Source organism: Mobula hypostoma, chromosome 5, assembly GCF_963921235.1.
Source record: "Mobula hypostoma chromosome 5, sMobHyp1.1, whole genome shotgun sequence".
NCBI lineage: Eukaryota > Metazoa > Chordata > Chondrichthyes > Myliobatiformes > Myliobatidae > Mobula > Mobula hypostoma.
The window spans coordinates 91,488,800-91,514,283 of NC_086101.1; the positions used below are offsets into that span (position 1 = coordinate 91,488,800).

General features: G+C 41.1%; 1 protein-coding gene across 3 annotated transcripts in view; it reads right to left on the minus strand.

Annotated features, from left to right (window-relative positions):
• The window catches only part of thsd7ba (thrombospondin, type I, domain containing 7Ba), a 1,092,806-nt gene extending 1,070,648 nt beyond the window's left edge, over positions 1-22,158 (minus strand). For all 3 annotated transcript variants that reach the window (XM_063047545.1, XM_063047546.1, XM_063047547.1), the window contains exon 1: positions 22,097-22,158. The gene's annotated coding sequence lies outside the window, so the exon portion shown is untranslated. The remainder of the gene's footprint in view (positions 1-22,096) is intronic.
• Between the last annotated feature and the right edge of the window lie 3,326 nt (positions 22,159-25,484).

Genomic DNA, 25,484 nt, shown 5'->3' on the forward strand with positions numbered 1-25,484 from the left:
AAGGATGAGGTCTCCGGGTACTTGGAGGCACATGATAAATTAAGTTATATTCAGCATGGTTTCCTCAAAGGAAAATCTTGCTTGACAAATCTGCTGGAATTCTTTGAAGAAATAACAAACAGGATAGACAAAGGAGAATTGGTTGATTTTGTGTACTTGGATTTTCAGAAGGCATTTGACAAGGTGCCACACATGAGGCTGCTTTACAAACTATGAGCCCATGGTATTACAGGAAAGATTCTAACATGGATAAAAACAGTGGCTGATTGCCAGGAAGCAAAGAGTGGGAATAAAGTGAGCCTTTTCTGACTGGCTGCTGATGATGAGTGGTGTTCCACAGGGGTCTGTGTGATTGTAATTTAATCTTTTTAAAGACAAATGCAAATTTCTCACCAAGTAAGCACAACAAAGTAATTCACTGGGAATTTCTTAGTATAAAAGTAAGCTTCTGAGCAATGTAATAATCAGGCTTTATAAAGCACTGGTGAGGCTTCACTTGGAGTATTGTGAACAGCTATAGGTAACTTATGAGCTTTGACCAGCGACCAGTCCGGATATCAGAAGTTTGGAGAGAAGGGGACTTCAATCAGGTCCACTGTTCAAGGATAAAAGGCAGGAGCAGGTTGTAATAGAGCTTTGACCAGCACCCATAAGTGTTTGGGATTGATTAGCCTCAGCAAATTAAAGGAAGTCAAGGACAAGTGCAGAGGCCATCATTTGAGGGGACAGAGTCCGAGTGGTGATCTTGAGGCTTTAGCTCTTTGATGCTTCAGTGAAGAGAGGCTTCAGTCAGAGAAAGCAAAGGAAAGAAAAGCTCAAGTTTATTTTCCCTTTTTTTATATCTGCTCAGCTAGGTAGAGATGCCAGGCAGGATAGTGCAATGCTCCTCTTGTGGGATGTGGGAAGGCAGGGAGACCTCCAGTGTCCCTGACGACTACGACTGTGAGAATTACATCCAGCTGCAGCTTCCAACAAACCATTTTAAGGAGTTGGAGCTGGAACTGGATGAACTCCAGATCATTCAGGAAGCTGAGGGCGTGATAGACAGGACATATAGAGAAATAGTTATAACCAAGGTGCAGGACACAGGAAACTGGGTGACAGTCAGGAAGGGGAAAGAGGTTAAGGAGTCAGTAGAGAGTACCCCTGTGGCCATCCCCCTCAACAACAGATAAAACACTTTGGATACTGTTGGGGGGGGGGTGGTGATGATCTAACAGAGGAAAGTCACAGTAGTCGGATCTCTGGCACCAAGTCTGCCTCTGTGACATAGAAGGAAAGGGGAAAGAAGAGGCACACTGTGGGGATAGGGGAATCATTAGTTAGGGAAATGGACAGGAGGTTCTGTGGGCGAAAATGAGATTCCCAGATGGTATGTAACCTCCTGGGTGCCAGGATCCAGGATATCCCGGATTGAATTCTCAGCATTCTTAAGTGGGAGGGTGAACAGCCTGAAGAAATAGTCCATGTAGATACCAGTGACATGGGTAGGACGAGTGAAAAGGTTCTGCATAGGAACTTCAGGAAGGTAGGTGCTAAGTTAAAGGGCAGGACCATCAGGGTTGTGATTTCAGGATTGCTACACATACCACCTGCTAGTGAGGCCAGAACTAGGAAGATTATACTGTTTAATACATGGTTAAGGTGGTGTACGAGGAAGGGCATAAGAATTTTGGATCATTTGGCTCTCTTCCAGGGAAGCTGGTACCTGCACAGAAGGGATGGTTTGCACCTGATCTGGCAGGAGATCTAATATCCTTGCAGTGTTAATGCTACACAGTGGGGTTTAAACTAGAGTTGTAGCAGGATGGGAACCAGAATGCCAAAACAGTTGGTGGAGAGGTTGTGGAGGCAGATCGTAAAACCTCAGACAAAGTTAATCAAAAATTGAGCATGATGTGACTAGTGTTCTGAGCAGTGTATATTTCATGCAAGAAGTATTGCAGGAAAGGTGGCTAGAGATGGTTTACAGACAGAGGCAATCTGTGTGATGAGTGGCTGTTGGCCGGGCAAAATTGCAGTCAACAGGATGAGTTGTAATGTAAAAGGCGGACAGAATCGAATAGGGTGAATACAGGACTGAAGGTGTTGTTTTTGAACGCACACAGCATACGGAATAAGGCAAAAGAACATGTAGCACAGATGCATATTGGCAGGTATGATGTTATAGGCATCACTGAATCATAGCTGAAAGATTATACCTGGGAGCTTTATGTCCAAAGATACACATTGTATTGAAAGGATAGGCAGGAAGGCAGAGGAGGTGGGATGGCTCTGCTGGTAAAAAATGAAATCAAATCATTAGAAAGTGGTGACATGGAGTCGGAAGGTGTTGAAACATTGCAGATAGAGCTGAGGAATGGCAAGAATAAAAAGACCTTGATGGGTGTTGTACACAGACCCCCAAATTACAACAGAAGATAGAAAATGCATGCCAAAAAGGCAACATTACAATAGTCATGGAGAACTTAAGTATGCGGGTAGATTGGGAAAATCAGGTTTCTGCTGGATTACAAGAGGTGGAATTTCTAGAGTGCCAATGTGATGGCTTTTTAGAGCAGCTCATGGCTGAGCCCACTGGGGGATCAGCTACTCTGAATTGGGTGTTGTGCAATGAACCAGAATTGATTAGCAAGCTTAAGGTGAAAAAAAAGCCCTTGGGGGCAAGTGATCACAATGTGATCGAATTCACCCTGAATTTTGAGAAGGAGAAGCTAAAGTCAGAAGTATCAGTATTACAATGGTGTAAAGGGAGTTACAGAGGCATGAGAATGGATTTAGGCAGAATTGATTGGAAAAGAATACCGGCAGGGATGACAGCAGAGCAGTAATGGCTGGAATTTCTGGAAGTAATTCAGAAGGCATAGGATATATACATCTCAAAGAGGAAGAAGTATTCTAAAGGAAAGCTAGCACAACTGTGGGCTAACAAGAGAAGTCGATGCCAACATAAAAGCCAAAGTGAGGCCGTATAATAGAGAAAAAAATTAGTGGAAAATTAGAGGATGGGGAAGCTTTTAAAAACCAACAGAAAGCAACTAAAAAAATCAATAAGAAGTAGAAATGGAATACAAAAGTAAGCTAGCCAATAATATTAAAGAGGATTCCAAAAGATTCTTCAGATACATTGTGTAAAACAAAGGTAAGAGTGGATATTGGACCACAGGAAAATGACGCTGGAGAGGTAGTAATGGGAGACAACAAAATGGCAGCCAAACTGAATAAGTATTTTGTGTCAGTCTTCACTGTGAAGGATAATAGCAGTATAGTGGAAGTTGCAGGTATCAGGAGGCATGAAGTGTGTGAAGTTACCATAACTAGAGAGAAGGCTTTTGGGAAAATGAAAGGTCTGAAGGTAGATTCACAGTTTATTTTGAATGATGGTATTAAAGACAGAGTTGTAGTCAATGGAAAGGAGCCTTACTTATGCATCTTTATTCTCCAGGTGTTCTAAGAAGGAATGTAGGGCCAGAGAGATGGCAACTGACGTTGACTTGTTGCTCCTGTAGGCGAATTGCAAAACGTCAAGGTTGACCGGTAGGTTATGGTTGATATGTGCCATAACCAATCTCTCGAAGCACTTCATAGCAATTGATGTCAGAGCCACAGGTTGCTAGTCATTCAGACATGCCACCTTGCTCTTCTTCGGCACTGGGATTATCGTTGCCTTCTTAAAACACGAGGGGATCTTAGACTGAAGCAAGGAGCAGTTGAAGATGTCAGCAAACACTCCGGCTAGCTCACTTGCACAAGCCCGGACAACCCGTCCTGGGACGCCATCTGGGCCCGTCGCCTTCCTTGGATTTATCTTCAGGATAGACGAAGGAGAATCGACTGATGTCGTGTACTTACATTTTCAGAAGGCATTTGACAAGGTGCCACACATGAGGCCATGGTACTGCAGGAAAGATTCAAACATGGATAAAGCAGTGGCTGATTTGCAGGAGGCAAAGAGTGGGAATCAAGGGAGCTTTTCTGACTGGCTTCCTGTGACTATGGTGTTCCACAGGGGTCTGTGGCGGGACTGATTCTTTTTACGTTATATGTCAATGATTTGGTTGATGGAATTAATGGCTTTCTTACAAACCTTGCAGATCATATGAAGATAGGTGGAGGGGCAGGTAGATTTGAGGAAGTAGAGAGGCTACAGGGGGACCTAGATTAGGAGAATGGGGAAAGAAATGGCAGATGGAATACAGTGTCAGCAAGTGTAAGGTCATGCACTTGGATGAAAAAATGAAAGGGTTAACTATTTTTGAAATGGAGAGAAAATATAATAAACAGGGACACAAAGGGACTTGGGAGCCCTTGTGCAGGATTCCCTAAAGGGTAATTTGCAGGTTGAGTCTGTGCTGAGGAAGGCAAATGCAATGTTAGCCTTCATTTCAAGAGGACTAGAATATAAAAGCAAGGATGTAATGTTGAGACTTTATAAATCACTGGTGAGGCCTCACTTGGAGTAGTGTGAGCAGGTTTGGACTCCTCATTTTGGAAAGGATGTGGTGAATCTAGAGAATGCTCGAAGGAGGTTCACCAAAATGATTCCAGGATTGAATGGCTTGTCATATGAAGAGTGTTTGATGGCTCTGGGCCTGTATTCATTGGAATTCAGAAGAATGAGGGGTGACCTCATTGAAACCTACTAAATGGCTCATTGAATCTTTTTCAATGGTAAAAGTTCTTGATAGATTGGATGTGTAGAGGATGTTCTTATGGTGAGAGTCTAAGAACAGAGGACACAACTTTAGAATAGAGGGGTGTCCTTTTAGAACAGAGATGAAGAGGAATTTCTTTAGCCATAGAGTGGTGAGTCTGTGGAATTCTTTGCCACAGGCAGCCATGGAAACCAGGTTTTTATGTATATTTAAGGCAAAGGTCGATAGATTCCTGTTTAGTTAGGGCATGAAAGGATACAGTGGAGGAGGTGGGGGGGGGAAGGCAAGAGATTGGGGTTGAGAAGAAAAATGGACCAGCCATGATGAAGTAGTGGAGCAGACTCGATGGGCCAAATGGCCTAATTCTGCTCCTACATCTTATGGTATTAATTATATGATTTGGCCTCCTTATTCTTCAGCCTGAGAAATCCCATTGTCCATATGTTGCCATTGTCCATAATTATCAGCAACACCCGATCCCACCAAAGAACAGCGGAGTGCAATGACAGTGCTGAGTGACAAATCCATGGACTCCTAGCGTATCCTCACAACGCTGGGAGTTGCTTCCATGTAAAACTGTTGAACACCAATGTTCTCTTTGCTCACAAATTCCACTATTCGGCCTATAAATTGGGCAGGAAAGCAACCAAAGTCTGTACAACATGAGGCCAGCTAAAAATAGAATAACAATCTAAACCTATCATCAAACAGTAGAATATACCTCAGAAACAGCCTCTTCTTTGTGTCACAGAGATCAACGGAAGTCTTTTGCATGTCAGGGCAGGCAGAAAGAATTAGCAGTTTGATTCCTAGTAACATGTATCATAAAAGTACATCAAATAATTGACTGCAAGAGAAAGCCAATTCAACTTCTTGAGGTTAAAAAATATGCAAGTAAGAAATGGCCATAAGAGAAATTCAGAAAAGGTTACCAGGAAGTTCTCAGTGGATAAAATAGATGCTCAAATAAATATAGCAGACACAAAATCCTTACAAAAACTTCTTCCAATATCAAGGTACAACTGGTGTTGATAATTGGGCTGAATAGCTTCCATTATTCCCAATTCAATTGTGAGCTAATAATTAATTTGCAATCTAATAATAATTAACACTGCTATAATCTCTTTTACTTCAGTAGTCATAAATAAAGCAAATGAACATTTCATTTAATTCAGCTCATCATTTACATAGTAATGGCTTGGGAAAATCAAAACTTTGGATGAGATGAGACTTGTGTGCATTGAGCCAAAGGTTGTAGATTCGATTATAACAGCAGGAGTAAGGAATATTAAAACAAACTCTCTATCTCTAAGTTGTTTTCATTTTTAAAAGAAGTAACGTAGAAAACAGTGTACTATGAGTAATTGCAATGAAAAAAATCTGTTGATTAAAAACTTGCGGCCAATCTTACCAAACACAAATTAACAAACTTAATATGTTTAAATTAAGAATAAATTTAGAAAATAACAGAAACCAAAGTGATGACTATACAAAACATTTTATAACATTATTGCTCGCTCAGTTACTAATTCATCGCCAGTCAATACCAGAAAACATGTTTATACAGTCATATGACCAGATTGCACTCTGCCTTCTTGGCATGAATTTTGGTTGGAGAATACAAAATGCTGATAATTGATTCCGTGATGCTGTCAGGTTTCCAGCATTTATTGTGTTTTGTTTTGGTATAAATTTGTTTTTTGATTTTGCTTGGGAGGAAGGAACCTGTACAAGATATCAATGCTGTTACAACTGAAGCCATTTTAGGATGTAGTTAATAGTGTCTGTTATGGGTTTGAAGTCATATATGGGTCAAATCACAGTAGGGTGATGTGTTTATTTCTCCAAAAAGGATTGTGTCTTGTATAATGAACTAGATTTGATTAGGGATCATAAATAAAGAACCCATGGGAGGCAGTGATCATAAAATGATAGAATTCACCCTGCAGTTTGATAGAGAGAAGATAAAATCAGATGTGTCAATATAATAAACACGAGAAATTCTGCAGATGCGGGAACTCTACTGCCCACCATTCTCTCCGCATCAACCCCACTCTTGCCATCAAACCTGCAGACAAAGGGGGTGCTTTATAGTCTGGCGGACTGACCTCTACCTTGTTGAGGCCAGGTGACAGCTCGCAGACACCTCCTCTTACCTACCTCTTAAAGAGGAACCCACTCCATGCTATTAGAAAACTGTGTCCGACACCATCACTGACCTCATCAACTTTGCAGAACTCCCATCCACTGCTACCAAATTCATAGTTCCCTTATCCTGCATTGCTCGATCCTACCTGACTGTTTGGGTAGGCCAGTAGTCTCTGCCTATTCATGGCCTACGGAACTTGTGCACTCATACCTCAACTCCATTCTCTCCCTCTTGGTTCAGTCCCTTCTCACCTACAACCATGACGTTTCTCATACTCTCAATTTCCTCATGAAATGCCGAGGTCTCTGAGCTTCTTGTCAAGCCTGGAGGGAATTACAGTGTTGAGTGCTGAACTGTAGTCCAAGAACCGCATTTCTACAGGGGCACAATTGAGAGCATCCTGACTGGCTGCATCACTGCCCGGTATGGAAACTATGCCTCCCTTAATCACAGGACTCTGCAGAGAGTGGTGCAGACAGCCCAGCGCATCTGTAGATGTGAACTTCCCACTACTCAGGACATTTACAGAGACAGGTGTGTAATAACGGCCCGATGGATTATTGGGGACCCTAGTCACTCCAACTACAAAATGTTCCATCTGCTACCATCCAGGAAATCATACCACAGCATAAAAGCCAGTACCAGCAGGCTCCGGGACAGCTTCTTCCACCAGGCCATCCGACTGATTAAGTCACGCTGATACAATTGTACTTTTATGCTATATTGACTGTCCTATTGTACATACTATATTTTATAAATTACTACAAATTGCACATTGAACATTTAGACAGAGACATAACATCAATATTTTTACTCCACATGTATATGAAGGATGAAAGAAATAAAGTCAATTCAATTCAGTTCCCTGGCCCAGACCACCTTATTTTCAGCGTTAATGCTCTCCACTTCTTTCTCAATAAAAGAAACAAACAATTCCCCTCCAACACTACCCTCCTCCATCTAGCAGAACTGCTCCTTCTCTTCAGCTTCCCCCACTCTCTACAGACTTGAGGGGTAGCCATGAGCACCCGCTTGGGTCCCGGCTGTGTCTGCCAGTTTATTGGTTGCGTAGAACAGTCTATGTTCCAAGCTTTCCTCAGTAATGCTCCCAAACTCTTCCTCCGCTACATTGACGACTACATTAGCACAGCTTCAATTTCATCAACTTTGCCTCCAACTTCCACCCAGCCCTTAAATCCACTTGGTCCATTTCTGACATCTCCCTACTCTTTCTTGATTTCTGTCTCCATCTCTGGAGACAAACTGTCGACCAACATCTTTCATAAACCTACCGACATCCACTGTTATTTCAACTATACTTCTTCTCCTCCTGTCTTCTGTAAAAATGCAATTCCCTTTTCTTAATCCCTTTGTCTCCAACACATCTGTTCCTTGGATGAGGCATCACAGATCTGTTCCTTCTTTAAAGAACCATGTTTCCCTTCCTCCCACCATTGATGCTACCCTCATCCGCATCTACTCCATTTCCCAGACATCCACGCTCACCCCATCTTCCTGCTGCCTTAACAGTGATAAAGTTCCTTTTGTTCTTATTGACCATCCCTTGAGCCTCTGCATCCAACACACCATTCTCTGGATCTTCCACTATCTCCCGAGGGATCCTATGACCAAACACAACTTTACCTCTCCCTACCGCACTCTCTGCTTTCCACAGAGATTGCTCCCTCCGTGATTCCCTTATCTAATCATCCATCCCTACTCATCTCCCTCCCAGCACTTATCTCGGCAACAGTCTTTCCAGGTGAGGCAACACTTCACTTGCGAATCTCCTGGGGCTGTCTATTGTATCTGGTGTTCCCAATGCAGCATTCTCTACACTGGTGAGACCAGTTGTAAAACTGGGGGATCACTTTGTCGAGCGCCTCCACTCTATCTGCCAAAATGGAATTCCTAGTAGTATAACATTAATTCTATTTCCCATTCCCAGTCCAACAGGTTGGTTATGCCTTCCTCTTGTGCCACTCCTCAGCGTGGAGGAGTAACACTTTATATTCCATCTGAGTGACCTTCAACCTGATGGCACGAGCATGAATTTCTACTTCGGGTAAAAAAACATGATCCCTCCCTCTCCCCTCTTCTTCCGTTCCCCATTCTGCCCTGCTATTTCTTCTTGCTTGTCGATCACCTCCCCCTGGTGCCCCAATTCATTTCTTTTCTCTATAGTTCACTCTCCTCTCCTACCAGATTCCTTCCTCGCCAGCCCTTTACCTTTCCTACCCACCTGGCTTCATCAATCATCTTCTAACTATCCTTCTTCTCCTACCATCATCCCCGTCCTTTCCCGTCTTGAAGAAGAGTCTAGCCCTGGGATGTCAACTCTTTGTTCATTTCCATGATGCTGCCAGACCTACTGAGTTCCTCCAGCATTAATGTATCAGTAGACAGTGGAGGAAAGGGAATTACAGAGGCATGAGAGAGGAACTGGCCAAAGTTGATTGGAAGGATACATTGGCAGGGATGACGACAGAATAGGAAATGGTAAGAGTCTCTGGGGGCATTTGGAAGGAGCAGGATAGATACATCCCAAAGATGAAGAAGTATTCTAAAGGCAGGATGAAGCAACCATGGCTGACAAGGGAATTCAAACACAGCAAAAAAGGAAAAGAGAGGGCTTTTAATATAGCAAAAACTAGTGGGCAGTTGGAGGATTGGGAAGCTTTTCAAAAACAACAGAAGACAACAGAAAAAAGAGAAGATTTGATATGAAGTTCAGAGAGCCAATAATATGAAAGAGTATAACAAAAGTATTTCGCAGATATATAAAGAGTAAAAGAGAGTTGAGAGTGGATATTGGACCACAGGAAAATGATTCTGGAGAAGTAATAATGGAGGACAAAGAAGTGGCGAATGAACTTAATAAGTATTTTGCATCAGTCGTCATTGTGGAAGACACTAGCCGTATGCCAGAAATTCAAGAGTGTCAAACAGCAGAAGTGAATGCATTTACTATTATGAAGGAGAAGGTGCTTGGGGAGATGAAAGATCTGAAGCTAGATAAGTCACCTGGATCAGATGGACTACATCCCAGGGTTGTGAAAGAGGCAGCTGAAAAGATTGTAAAAGCATTAGTAATGATCTATCATGAATCACTAGATTCTGGAATGGTTCTGGACAACTGGATAATTGCAAATGTCATTCAACTCTTTCAGAACGGAGGAAGGCAGAAGAAAGAAAATTATAAGCCAGTTAGCCTGGCCTCAGCAGTTGGGAAGAAGTTGAAGTCCATTATTAAGGATGAGGTTTCCAAGCACTTGGAGGCACATAATAAAACAGGCCAAAGTCATCATTGTTTCCTTAAGGGGAAATCTTAAGGATTACATATACCAGGTGGTGATGCAGTCAGTCAGGATGCTCTCTCAGTTGTGCCCCTGCAGGAAGGTAGAAACATAGAAACATAGAAATCCTACAGCACAATACAGGCCCTTTGGCTCACAATGCTGTGTCGAACATGTACTTATTTTAGAAATTACCTAGGGTTACCCATAGCCCTCTATTTATCTAAGCTCCATGTACCTATCCAGACCCTTTTGTTTCCACCTCCACCACCGTCACCAGTAGCCCATTCCACACACTCACTATCCTCTGTGTAAATAAACTTGCCCCTGACATGTTCTCTATACCTACTTCCTAGCACCATAAACTGTGCCCTTTTGTGTTAGACATTACAGCTCTGAGAAAAAGCCTCTACACAATCAATGCCTCTCATCATCATATACACCTCTATCACGTCACCTCTCATCCTCCATTGCACCAAAGAGAAAAGGCCAAGTTCACTCAACCTATTCTCATAGGGCATACTCTCCAATCCAGCAACATCCTTGTAAATCTCCTCTGCACCCTTTCTATAGTTTCCACATCCTTCCTGTAGTGAGGTGACCAGAATTGAGCACAGTACTCCAAGTAGGGTCTGACCAGAGTCCTATAAAGCTGTAACATTACCCCTCGCTTCTTAAACTCAATCCCACAGTTGATGAAATCCAATGCACTGTATGCCTTCTTAACCATAGGGTCAACCTGTGCAGCAGCTTTGAGTGCCTTATGGACTGGGACCCCAAAATCCACTGCCAAGAGTCTTACCATTAATACTATATTCTGTCATCATATTTGACCTACCAAAAAGAACCATCTCACATTTATCTGGTTTGAACTCCATCTGCCACTTCTCAGCCCAGTTTTGCATCCTATGGATGTCCCACTGTAACATCTGACAGCCCTCCGCACTATCCACAACACCCCCAACCTTTGTGTCATAAGCAAATTTACTAACCCATCCTTCCACTTCCTCATCCAGGTCATTTATAAAAATCACAAAGAGAAGGGGTCCTAGAACAGATCCCTGAGGCACACCACTGGTCACCAACCTCCATGCAGAATATGACCCGTCTACAACCACTCTTTGCCTTCTGTGGGCAAGCCAATTCTGGATCCACAAAGCAATGTCTCTTTGGATCCCATGCCTCCTTACTTTGTCAATAAGCCTTGCATGGGATACCTTATCAAATGCCTTGCTGAAATCCATATACGCTATATCTACTGCTCTACCTTCATCAATGTGTTTAGTCACATCCTCAAAAAATTCAATCAGGCTGGTAAGGCATGACCTGCCTTTAAAAAGCCAATCTGACTATTTCTAATCATACAAACATTTGTATTATGCCTCTCGACATGTTCATAAATCCTGCCTCTCAGGATCTTCTCCATCAACTTACAAGCCACTGAAGTAAGACTCACCAGTTTATAATTTCCTAGGCTATCTCTAATCCCTTTCTTGAATAAGAGAACAACATCTGGAACCCTCCAATCCTCTGGAACCTCTCCCGTCCTCATTGATGATGCAAAAATCGTTGCCAGAGGCTCAGCAATCTCCTCTCGGTTCTTAAACTCAATCCTACAGTTGATGAAAGCCAATGCACTGTATGCCTTTTTAACCACAGAGTCAACATGCGCAGCAGATTTGAGAGTCTTATGGACTCGGACCCCAAGATCCCTCTGATCCTCCACACTGCCAAGAGTATGACCTGTTCAAAAAGGACAGGTTACAGCTGAACCCGAAGGGGACCAATATCCTGGCGGGAAAGTTTAATAGAACTTTTAGGGAGGGTTTAAACTAATTTGGCAGGGGGATGGTAGCTGGAGTGACAGCGGAGGAAGGGGGAAACAGAAATAAATCTAAGATAGTGAGCAGTAAAGATGTCAGGAAAGACAGGCAGGTGATGGGGCAAATTTGTAGCCATTGAGATGAGTTGCAGTGCAACAAATTTGCAGTGAAATCAAAGCGAAAAGTACCAAATACTGGTCTTAAGGTGTTATACTTAAATGCACGCAGCATAAGGAATAAGGTGGATGATCTTGTCGTACAGCTACAGATTGGCAGGTATGATATTGTGGCCATCACTGAGACCTGGCTAAAGGATGCATGTCTCTGGGAGCTGAACGTCCAAGGATACATGGTGTATCGGAAGGATAGGAAGGTAGGCAGAGGGGGAGGCGTGACTTTATTGGTAAGAAATGATTTTAAATCATTAGAAAGAGATGATATAGGATCGGAAGGTGCAGAATCTATATGGGTTGAGCTAAGAAATTGCAGGGGTAAAAGGACCCTGATGGCAGTTATTTATAGGCCTCCAAACAGCTGCAGGGATGTGGACTACAAATTACAACAGGAAATAGAAAAGGCTTGTCAGAAGGGCAGGGTTATGATAATTGTGGGGGATTTTAACATGCGAGTGGATTGGGAAAATCAGGTCGGCACTGGGACTCAAGAGGGAGAATTTGTAGAATGTCTGCGAGATGACTTTTTAGAACAGCTTGTTGTTGAGCCCACCAGGGGATTGGCTGTACTGGATTGGGTATTGTGTAATGAACTGGAGGTGAGTAGAGAGATTGAGGTGAAGGGACCCTTAGGAGGCAGTGATCATAACATGATTGCGTTCACTGTGAAATTTGAAAAAGAGAAGCCTAAATCTGATGTGTCGGTATTTCAGTGGAGTAAAGGAAATTACAGTGGCATGAGAGAGGAACTGGCCAAAGTTGATTGGAAAGGGACACTGGCGGGAAAGACAGCAGAGCAGCAGTGGCTGGAGTTTATGCAAGAAGTGAAGAAGGTGCAAGACAGGTATATTCCAAAAAAGAAGAAATTTTCGAATGGAAAAAGGATGCAACAGTGGTTGACAAGAGAAGTCAAAGCCAAAGTTAAAGCAAAGGAGAGGGCATACAAGGAAACAAAAATTAGTGGGAAGACAGAGGATTGGGAAGTTTTTAAAACTTTACAAAAGGAAACCAAGAAGGTCATTAAGAGGGAAAAGATTAACTAGGAAAGGAAGCTAACAAATAATATCAAAGAGGATACTAAAAGCTTTTTCAAATATATAAAGAGTAAAAGACAGGTGAGAGTAGATATAGGACGATAGAAAATGATGCTGGAGAAATTGTAATGGGAGATAAGGAGATGGCAGAGGAGCTGAACAAGTATTTTGCATCAGTCTTCACTGAGGAAGACATCAGCAGTAGACCGGACACTCAATGGTGGCAGGGAAGAGAAGTGTGTGCAGTCACAATTACGACAGAGAAAGTACTCAGGAAGCTGAATAGTCTAAAGGTAGATAAGTCTCCCAGACCAAATGGAATGTACCCGCGTGTTCTGAAGGAAGTAGCTGTGGAGATTGCGGAGGCATGAGCGATGATCTTTCAAAAATCGATAGATTCGGGCATGGTTCCGGAGGACTGGAAGATTGCAAATATCATTCCGCTATTTAAGAAGGGGGCAAGGAAGCAAAAAGAAAATTATAGACCTGTTAGCTTGACATTGGTGGTTGGGAAGTTGTTGGAGTCGATTGTCAAGGATGAGGTTGCAGAGTACCTGGAGGCATATGACAAGATGGGCAGAACTCAACATGGATTCCTTAAAGGAAAATCCTGCCTGACAAACCTATCACAATTTTTTGAGGAAACTACCAGTAGGCTAGACAAGGGAGATGCAGTGGATGTTGTATATTTGGATTTTCAGAAGGCCTTTGACAAGGTGCCACACATGAGGCTACTTAACAAGATAAGAGCCCATGGAATTACGGGAAAGTTGCATACATGGATAGAGCGTTGGCTGATTGGCAGGAAACAGAGAGTGGGAATAAAGGGATCCTATTCTGGTTGGCTGCCGGTTACCAGTGGTGTTCCACAGGGGTCCGTGTTGGGGCCGCTTCTTTTTACATTGTACATCAACGATTTGGATTATGGAATAGATGGCTTTGTGGCTACGTTTGCTGTGATACGAAGATAGGTGGAGGGGCCGGCAGTGCTGAGGAAACGGAGAGTCTGCAGAGAGACTTGGATAGATTGGAAGAATGGGCAGAGAAGTGGCAAATGAAGTACAATGTTGGAAAGTGTATGGTTATGCACTTTAGCAGAAATAATAAATAGGCAGACTATTATTTAAATGGGGAAAGAATTCAAAGTTCGGAGATGCAACGGGACTTGGGAGTCCTCGTACAGGATACCCTTAAGGTTAACCTCCAGGTTGAGTCAGTAGTAAAGAAGGTGAATGCAATGTTGGCATTCATTTCTAGAGGAATAGAGTATAAGAGCAGGGATGTGATGTTGAGGCTCTATAAGGCGCTGGTGAGACCTCACTTGGAGTACTGTGGGCAGTTTTGGTCTCCTTTTTTAAGAAAGGATGTGCTGATGTTGGAGAGAGTATAGAGAAGATTCACTAGAATGATTCCGGGAATGAGAGGGTTAACATATGAGGAACGTTTGTCTGCTCTTGGACTGTATTCCTTGGAGTTTAGAAGAAATAGGGGAGACCTCATAAAAACATTTCAAATATTGAAAGGCATGGACAGAGTGGATGTGGTAAAGTTCTTTCCCATGATGGGGGAGTCTAGTACGAAAGGGCATGACTTAAGGGTTGAAGGGCGCTCATTCAGAACAGAAATGCGAAGAAATTTTTTTAGTCAGAGGGTGGTGAATCTATGGAATTTGTTGCCATGGCGGCAGTGGAGGCCAAGTCATTGGCTGTATTTAAGGTAGAGATTGATAGGTATCTGAGTAGCCAGGGCATCAAAGGTTATGGTGAGAAGTCGGGGGAGTGGGACTAAATGGGACAATGGATCAGCTCATGATAAAATTGCAGAGCAGACTCAATAGGCCGAATGGCCGACTTCTGCTCCTTTGTCTTATGGTCTTATGGTCTCCCTCACCTCCCATAGTAGCCTGGGGTACATCTCATCCGGTCCTGGAGATTTATCCAACTTGATGCTTTCCAAAAGCTCCAGCGCATCTTCTTTCTTAATATCTACATGCTCAAGCTTATCAATCTGCTGTAAGTCATCCCTACAATTGCCAAGATCCTTTTCTGTAGTGAATACTGAAGCAAAGTGTTCATTCATTAAGTACCTCCACTATCTCCTCCGGTTCCATACACACTTTTCCAATGTCACACTTGATTGGTCCCATTCTCTCACATCTTATCCTCTTGCTCTTCACATACTTGTAGAATGCCTTGGGGTTTTCCTTAATCCTGCTCACCAAGGCCTTCTCATGCCCCCTTCTGACTCTCCTAATTTTATTCTTAAGCTCCTTCCTGCTAGCCTTATAATTTTCTAGATCTCTATTATTATCTAGTTTTTTGAACCTTTTGTAAGCTTTTCTTTTCTTCTTGACTAGATTTTCAACAGCCTTTGTACACCACGGTTCCTGAACCCTACTATCGTTTCCCTGTCTCATTGGAATGTACCTATGCAGAATGTCACACAATTACCCCCTGAACATTTGCCACATTTCTGCCATACATTTCCTTGAGAACATGGGATTCTTAGGATTTGAGGGTCCATACCAAACTTCTTCAACCATCTGAGGTGAAATAGGCGCTGTTGTGTTTTTTCACCACACAGTCAGTATGTACAGACCACAAGGGACCCTAGGTGATGTGTATGCTGAGGAACTTAAAGCTGTTCACCCTCTCAAACCCAGATCCCTTGATGTCAATAGGGGCTAGCCTGTCTCCATTCTTCCTGTAGTCCACAACCAGCTCCTTTGTTTTTGTGACATTGAGGGAGAGGCTGTTTGCTTAAAACTTCTGTGTAGGGGTGATGACTTCTTCTCTGTAGGCTGCCTCATTATTATTTGTGATTAGGCCAATCAATGTGGTGTCTTCAGCAAATTTAATTAGCAGGTTGGAGCTGTGGGTGGAGACACAGTCATGGGTATACACAGAGTAAACGAGGGGGCATAGGATTCAGCCCTGAGGGGCACCTGTGTTTCATATGGTGGCAAATATCTGGAATTCATTGGCACACATGTCTGTGGAGGCAAATCACAGGGTATATTTAAGGCAGAGGTTGATAGGGTGTCAAAGATTATGGGGAATGTGGATGAGATGGATAATAAATTAGCCATAATAGAATGGTAGAGTAGACTCAATGGGTCGAGTGACCTGATTCTGCTTCTATATTTTATGATCTTATTGTCGCTATTCCTTCTACCAAGGTGTTTAACCATACACTTTCCTACACTATATTCCAACTGTCACTTCTTTGCCAATTCTCCTAATCTGTCTGAGTCCTTCTGTAGACTCCCTCATCAGTAAATCAGATTTAAAAACAAGCAGAAATTTGACAATCTCATAGTCTTCTGCTACCATTTTAAAATATAATTTGGAGAGACATAAAACAGGCTGATAACTTACTATCAGTTAAAGCCAAAAGGCTGTTTAATGTCATTCCCAGCACACAAATTAAAATAATTATTACCCCAGATCTGGTGCAGCACAAAAAAACACAGTAAGATAAAGAACATGATAATAAAAACACAATAACTATAGGTACATAAGATAGCTTGTATACATTGATTGTATGTCCATAAAATAATGCTGGGCACAGGAGTCTCTGAGCATAAGGTACCCACAGGAAGCAATAAAGTAGCGGTGGTAGGGGGTGTGGAGGGATGGATTAGTGAGTAGAAGTGTTGATCAGCCTTCCTGCTTGGGGAAAGTAACTGTTTTTGAGTCTGGTGGTCCTGAAGTGGATGCTATATAGCCTTCTTTCTGATGGGAGTGGGACAAACAGTTCATGAGTATGGTGGGCGGGATTTTTCATGATGTTCCTGGTCCTTTTTAGACACATTTCTGTACATATGTCCTTGATGACAAGTAGGCTTCTGCCATTGATGGGCTGGACAATTTTGACTACACTTTGTAGAGCCTTCCTGTCCACCACAAAGCAGTTTCTGTATCGTGCAGTGTTGTAGATCGTTAGGGTGCTCTCTACTGTGTATCTGTAGAATGACATGTGTGCATATGTGCATCATCCAGCTCCCTTCAGCCTCTTCAGTTAATAGAGCTTTTTGTGTTGGTGAGCTTTCCTGACTGTGTAGAATGTGTTCTAGGACCATGAAAGGTTGCGTGTGATGTGCACTGCCAGGAGATTGAAGCTGCTCACAGTATCCACCGTTATGCTGCTGATGTAAAGCCTAAAAGTTCATGACTTAAACCCAACGTAACTACCACTGTGCAATACCAAAATGATGTGGAAAGGACAGGACCTGATTCAATTTTCACCCTGACCTCATCCTTTCCAACCCACCATGTGGCATGCAGTTGCAAAACATTGGGCACAGCAACTTACAAGTTAATGATTGCATGCGATAAGCCTCAGATAATGTCCTTGTGGTTGGTAAGATGTTTGAGTAAATTTGAATGCGCATGGAGTAAAATTCTCATTGACAAAAGTCATGAAACTAATATTTTTAAAACAGGTTTCAAATTATCTACAAAACCCTTAACAGGCAACCAATGCACATTTAATGCAAGCTGATCTGCCATACTCCAAAATAAACCAGAACCACAGTCTAATTAACTAGTTGCTTTGACAGGGTTGAAGCCTTACTGGATAAAATATATTTGCTACAGGTTGTGAAAATGGAAGAGGTTGAGTGCAAATGTTTCACTGAAAGGCAAAGAAAATTTAAACATTTATTCCTGCTATGTTAGATAAATCATACAGTACATCTGATATCAAGTAACTGTACATATTTCATCTGGTCCATCCATTGATCCCTGTCATGCCGACCTTCCCTGCTGTCATGGCTATTACAGTTCAATCAACAGTAGACTCTTACAGAGCATCTGCTGCACCCAAGTAGCAATAATTCAGTAATGACAACTCACAGGAAGAATAAAATGGAATCAGCCCATCAAGTACTTACCCCAAAGGAATAAATGTTTCCTCAGTTTACAGACTAAACCGTGACTTCAAGAAAGTTCACTCAGATGCACTCTGTGTTTAGCCATTATCCTTAATAAGCAATAATTATCAGACTGAAACTTATTTAAGGCAGTCATAATATATTACTCTGTAGAAAATGGTTTAATGAGCCTCATCTTACACCACTTTCACAATACTTATCCCCAGAGTTTTAGATGAATTATATAAGTCTCGGGTGTTATGACAGCAGCGGATGTTAGAGGCAGAAATTATTGCTTTGAGAAACAAGCCACTCGGTAGTTTGGGGGTGAGGGCTGGTGATGTAGAGAAGAAACTCAACAAAACTCAAATTTAAAAATAATAAAGATACCAGCAATAGCAAAACATTACTGACAAATATATTCACGACATTCTTTACTCTGTCACTTTCTTTGAATGATGAATTAAACACTGCTGGTACAGCAGGTAATCAGAAGACAGAAAATACCATCTTAAGTCCCATTAGTTCTCAAGCAAACAAAGAACTGAAACTGCAAATAAAAGTGAGCAATTCAGCTTGGTGTTGCTATCAAAATTGTGAGTGGTTCCCCAGTGGTTTTACATTTCATTAGCCTGATCTCTAATTGGATGTCTGCATTTCACTATTCTGTTCTGACCTGAATATCATTAAACCGATATTTACTCTGGCAACATGCTAGCATGCTGAATCGGGATAATCTCTGAATACTAAGCCACTAGATCCCCTTTAGATTGCTTTTATTTCCATGATGCTTAAAGCTGTGTTTCTTCTCAATGAGATTTTCATAAGACCAAAAGATTGTAGATACCATTGTATGTATATTCCAGTTGATAAATCAAGAAATTAATTTAGAAATAATTATTTTCCCCCTTTTTGAAACAGTTTAGACAGTACATTCCTAATAGGTAACAATGTCAAGGCAATGCTGCTATTTGACCAGCTCTGACTGCATAATTCAATAGTCAGGAAATCAGCTGCAGTGCAGAGGAGTTTGTATGCATCTCCAGGACCAAACCTTGATCATAGACAGCTGTTTCCAGACTCTTCGCCCTTTCAATGTTTTAAGAAAATATCCAGAAATAAAGCAGTTCACAATATATGAACAATGTAAGAACAATCAGGTTCTGCTGAGGAGAAAAGAACACATTTAACCAGTAGCAATATAATATATTCTATGGTCCTTTCAACCAGCCAAAATACTCCTAAGAAATAGACTTTGTAGTTTAAAACCTCCTTGAAAATAGGGGTTCTGCCAAAATTCTCAAAGTCTCCTGGCAAACTGCTAACGTAACTCCTTGCAATAGATGTTCAATAATAGGTATGGCCTTAAATCATCAGCATTAATAATTGTAGAGACAGCTTTATAATGCAATGGTAAAATAAAGCACACTTTAGTCCTTTAGTCAGCACTGTTTACATCATGGCAGACAGGTCTAGTACAGAATACATATCGGGTTAATAAATTACATTATGTTAGGAGTGGGGATGATGAATGTTACCTGAGGGCAGGAGGTTGGGACGGTACACATGACTTGGTGAAAGTTATTGTGCCCAGCATTGTCTGGAAAGTTGTACATTTGTGTTAACACATTACAAGAAAAATAGTGATTAGGGAAGTGACATTTCAGTTCCAATGCTCCTTCTATAAGAAAGTTTAAAGGATATATTTGATACCATTTCAAATTTGTTCATTATGGTTTGTTGAATCCTACAACAGGGAAAACAAAAAGCCACAGCACAAATCATTACTGAACTTGAGTCTGCTTTGTTCAAAAGGCAGGATATTAACTTTGCACCAGGGTATTGAGGGTAGGAAAGATTGCTGGAGAATTTTTTTGAGGGGGCAGTTGGGTTAAATAAAAGAAATTGATCTTTAGTATTGGTGTAAAACAAATAAAATGTTTGATTTGCTCTTACTACAAATGGAAATCTGAAAATCAACTTTCCTTTCTAGAACTTTAATTGGAGTGACAACATTACAGATCTTCTTTAACCACAATTTTAAACACCAATGCGTCTCCAAGCCGGGGTGCTTCCAATGGTTTCATATAATGAAGTTGACTTTAAAATAGTTCATTAAATCTCTCTTTATATGCTATTGACCAATATTTAACCTCTTTTTTTTCTGAACTTTGTGCTTGAATCTAACTTAAGAACCATCCTACACCAGGAAAACAGCTGGTACTGATTATGAATGGATGGCCACTTACAATTGATGCCAAAAGGGATCAGGCATATGCTGAGGAATTGTCTTTTCAGCAGCTGATCCTCATTCCAGGTTTTACAGTTTGCTGGTTCAGTTAGCAGTGGTTTCATCCCAGTGCCTTCCTCACTTACAGTAAACTCAAGTATAAATTAACATCAATATGTATTACCAGAGTATGTGTGCTGCATTGTCAATACTATAAAGCTATCCATTCCAAATACTAAATCTGGAATCCGTAGACAATACCACAATAGACAGGAAATCTTACTTTCAATATGTCAGAAACTTGGCTTCCTCTGTACCAAACATCAACCTTTGCATAGTGGTATGAAGAATTATCAGGTATATTGTTGAAAGTCAAAGAAGCCTAGCGATTATGGTAAATACAAAATATACTTGTGTACTGAATATTCTAATGTCTCATTTGTGAAATTCACTTCACATACAGCCGAGTCTTCCTCTTCTCAAGAAATACTCTGAAGTATACTGATATCATTGGATAAATCGACGGGCCAGCAATGTCTACGATGATAATCTGTATTCATTTTTGTGGGATCTCAAAATGTAGTTACTTCCCACATGTTACAATGAATTTGCAGTTGCCTTAACAAACTGAAATGATCTTCCCTTCTGTTATCATTTCTGGACAAATAATAAATACTTAGTTATACTGTAATATTTAATGCACTTGACCCAAAATTAAGGAAAATGTTGCTTCATGTTAACGTGTTCTTTGTGGTTTGATGATGACCATTAATATCTGAAACAACCCCGTTAGAGAAATGATCTGCCTCAAAGCATTCAGTGACCCAGAAGTAATGCAATTGATGGCTATTGAGGAGTGAGAGATGCTGCCTAATCTGATACTAATATATACCACTAAATCATTAAGAACTATTTCATCAATACAACATTCACCTTCTTTACTAAAAATGAAAAATAAGGCTTATTCTCCAGTATAGCATATCTATTTGTGACTATCAGTTAAACATACTATTGAATCTCTGGTTCACAGAAGCAGCTTCATTGAATTCATCACTTTGGCACTGGACATGTTGAAAAAATCTTAATAAGAAAGACTTCTATTGCCTCTTAGTGGTGGTATTTACAACCTATACAGATGTACTAAATAAAACTCGGTAGAGGTGGTTCTCACAGATCTCTTGCCACTAGAGATGCAATAACTAATGCACCTGTGCAATCCCATATTTCATTATTTCAATGTGAATATGCAGAAAGCCACAATAGAAATGTACATTAAAACTGTGATTCTGTTCTAGTAAAAGATTTATGTTACTGCTTTCAAAAAAGAAATCTGTTTCTTAAATGCTGCTGTACCACACACAAAAAACAAGAATCTCTGGAGATAGCTTTCTATTCAGCTTCCTTAACAGCTCCATAGAACTCATTATTTTGGTCAAGAATACGTACAAATTTTGCAGTTTTCCAATAAGAACAAAATCACTAACAACTGGTATACATGTCTTACTATAGACAGCCCTTAAAATGACCCATGAATTAAATTCTGATTTGTCAGGCTACTCTCCAGTAGCGCAGCTAATCATAAACTCAGAATTCACAGCTGACAAAAAAATAATGAAAAGTCATTGATTCAAAACAGTTATAATCTAAATATTGCTCTGTTTCCTTCCAGTATGCTTACATTTTTAAATATGATCCCAAGACAATGGCTCACTATGAAACAGTTTTAGTTGATATCCTCTAAAATATGAAGCTGAACTCAGGAAAATACTTTAATGAATATATATTTTCATAGGAAAACCATTATTGATATTGATTTTGCTAAAGAGAACCATGCAAGAACAGAGAAAAAACAGCATCACTTACCAGCATGAATGCCCTGATTTGTATTTGGACTGCTTACCAGCACTGTAAAAGCTGCATGTGCAATACTACCACCCATTTCATATACAATACTAGGACTGTGATCTGGAGGTGGATTGCACAGTCGAAGAACAGCTGCTGCACAGAGCAACCTCATTGGCTGTCTTTGATGATCGACACAAGCCCTAAGAGTAAAGTCTTTCCTCGAACCTTAACTAATTACTTTCAATTGTGACAAATATACCAATCTGCCTCTTCATTTCCCTACAAGCTGTAGTTTCTTTGCACACTTCTAAAAGCTATTCTAGATTCTAAAATTAGTGCAGCATGCCACACGAGATGGCTGTGCTTGCAGGCATATAACTGAATAAAAGGAGCACTTCTATAATCAAGAACAGCAATTATTAGAGAATATTATTAAATCTGCAAAATTACTCCCCATCATAATTGTCGGTGCTATGTTTTCAGCAGTTAACTATTTAGTGCAAATCAACTGTTTTGTTTAACTACTAAATTAACTCTTTGATCTCAGCATTCAGAACAGTTCAGAAAATAATTGTTTAACTACATATGTTGTATCTTACCTTCGTTCCCTTTATTTATTAATCAACCCGAAGTGTTTAAAAGTGGATTTTGCAAAATACCAAACCACTTCTTTCTAGAGAATGCAACTATGGCAAGTTTCAGTAATAGATTTTGGACTATCATTACTATAGGATAGTGTAAGTTCCATTTTTTCAGCTCTAAAGTTAAGACAGGGTTGACCATTCATGTTGCGTCCCAGCTGTCTATGTGTGATTTGCAAGCCAGTACACAAACCGGAGCAGTATGATATGGAGAGCAAGCCATTGCCCATGCAACAGGCTCCCCGTCTCCACATAGCTGATGAATCCAGAGGAATGGCAGAGACCAAGACATTTGGGCTCCAGCAGTGTCACAGGAGTTGCCAGTCAGCCTTAAACTTAATGTCGGACTACCCTAGGGCAACCAGATTTTTCCTCGGGGTTTACACCCGAAGCCTTCCCCACGAGTGGGTATGGCTGCAAGGCAGCGGAGGTTTAAGGTCAGAGTTTTCCTTCTCCTAGATGAGCTGCCAACCAATGCTCATGAGCCCCACCTGCCTGGAGCAACTGGTTTTAAGAGGCCTTGCCCCTTCTCCTGTCAGTAGAAATGGTCCCACCAGGCTTAGTAGCTAAGCCACATGTGAAGGCCTGGAGCTGGATTTAGTTGTCAGAAGCTATTTGAGAGGCACATCATTGGGAAAATTTAACAGGCAGTCGGAGCTTATCCCCACTACACCCCACCCTGCCTGGCTATGACCAACCTAAGGAGTCAACATTAAATGACTACGAGTACTTAATTTTGAAGGACATGCTGTATAAAGCTATTTGGTGTTATTTAACATAGAAACATACAGCACAATACAGGCCCTTTGGCCCACAAAACTGTGCCGAACATGTCATTACCTTAGAAATTACCTAGGGTTATCCATAGCCCTCTATTTTTCTGAGCTCCATGTACCTGTCCAGGAGCCTCTTAAACGACCCTATTGTATCCGCCTCCACCACCATCGCCAGCAGCCCATTACAAGCACTCACCACTCTCTGCGTAAAAAGATGACATCTCCTCTGTACCCTTCATCACTTAAACATCATTTAAACAATGAAGCTAAAAGAAGACTTGTGTACAAGTCCAATTCTGGAAAATAAAATAAGGCTTGTGGAATATTTTTCTGACAAAGGGATCTTGACCTGAACCATTAACTGTTTCCACAGATGCAGTCTGACTTGCTATGTGTTTCAGCATTTTTATTCCAGATTTCTAGCAACTGCAGTTTTTCAGTTTTCTATAAATATTTTACACCCATCTTTCCCCTAAGCAAAATGAAATAAAAGGGGCAACATGCATCAAAGTTGCTGGTGAACGCAGCAGGCCAGGCAGCATCTCTAGGAAGAGGTACAGTCGACCTTTCAGGCCGAGACCCTTCGTCAGGACTAACTGAAGGAAGAGTTAGTAAGAGGCAATGTGGGTATTAATTCTTTCTGATGATTAGCATTTTTGCTCTTTGTACCAAATGAATACCAAACGGCTTGGTATTCAGTTCACCTTCAACAGCATACATGGCATATTAGTTTCACCGTCCCTATTCCCACCCTCAAAAAAATCCTATGCCCTTGCTGAGCTTCCAATGCTCTATATGTTCAAGGTTAGGCTCCAAAGTAAAACCTTAGCAAGTGTATTTCACTTAGTCAGGACATCCTTTCTGTATAGACTATCAAGATGCATGGATTCTGAAAGGATGGTTTACTTAATTCTGCAACTTACCCAACCCAAATAAAAATAGATGTGTATGATCTGTGTAAGCATTTAGATGAGGATGAAGATGAGAAAAAAGGCACAGAAGACAGTGGTCTGAAACTCATCAAAACCTGTCAAAATCATCTGTACGAGTGATGTGAGAATTTTGCCCCAAGCATTACTTGACATATAACATTTGAATTCTGCAAAGAAATGGTAAATGAAAAATGTCACCAGTTATAGGAAAACCATCAGCTTGGTTCTCCAATAGGTGCTTCTCTATCTGTGGAAGGAAGGATTGCAGATATCCTCTCCAAAGATGTTGCCCGATCTGTTGACTGTATCCAGCATTTTGTTTTTTTTATTTCAGTTTTCCAGAATCTTCAGAACTGTGCTATTAGATTGAAGCTACCATCAACACTGAGTGCCTAGCAGATTGTTGAAGAAGGGATGGAGCCTCCATTAACTTTCTTCCTGTCTTCAGCAGCAAAAGCCCGGAAGTTTGGTATTTTCTGTAAAATAGATTTATCCGAAGTCCAGGGAGCAACAGATGTAATCTTCAGAAATCCTCTGTGAAACGTGCTTCCCAAACGTTAACTTCAAGGGATTTGATTCCATCTATGCCAAATAGATTGCAGCCATTATCTTTGAATTAAGTGGGTTCATGCAAAAGCATCACAATATGATTCATTCATCAGAAAGCAATCCACATCTTGTAGCATTGTTATCACTCCTCTGCTATTCTCAGGGAAACCCCTTACATCTTGGCTAAAACTTGCTCTTCCTTCTAACAGCAATACTGCTAGAGCAAGAGGACAGTGCCTACAATGATGCTCATTTTCTTTGCATAAGTCCATTTAAATATGTGTAGGTTATATGCCAGAAAGTACAATCATGTCACCCTGAAATTGGCATGCCAAGTATTACTCAAGAAAACAGCACAACATTGTTCTGTGAACTTTGCAAGTAAAGAATGTGACCTTTACAAAAAATTACAAGCTACATTAGAAGGAGCCACAACACTGCTTTAACACCATTAAGGTATAGCAAAGCACCTTCTGTGACTATATTATCATTCAGTCCCCACTGGTGG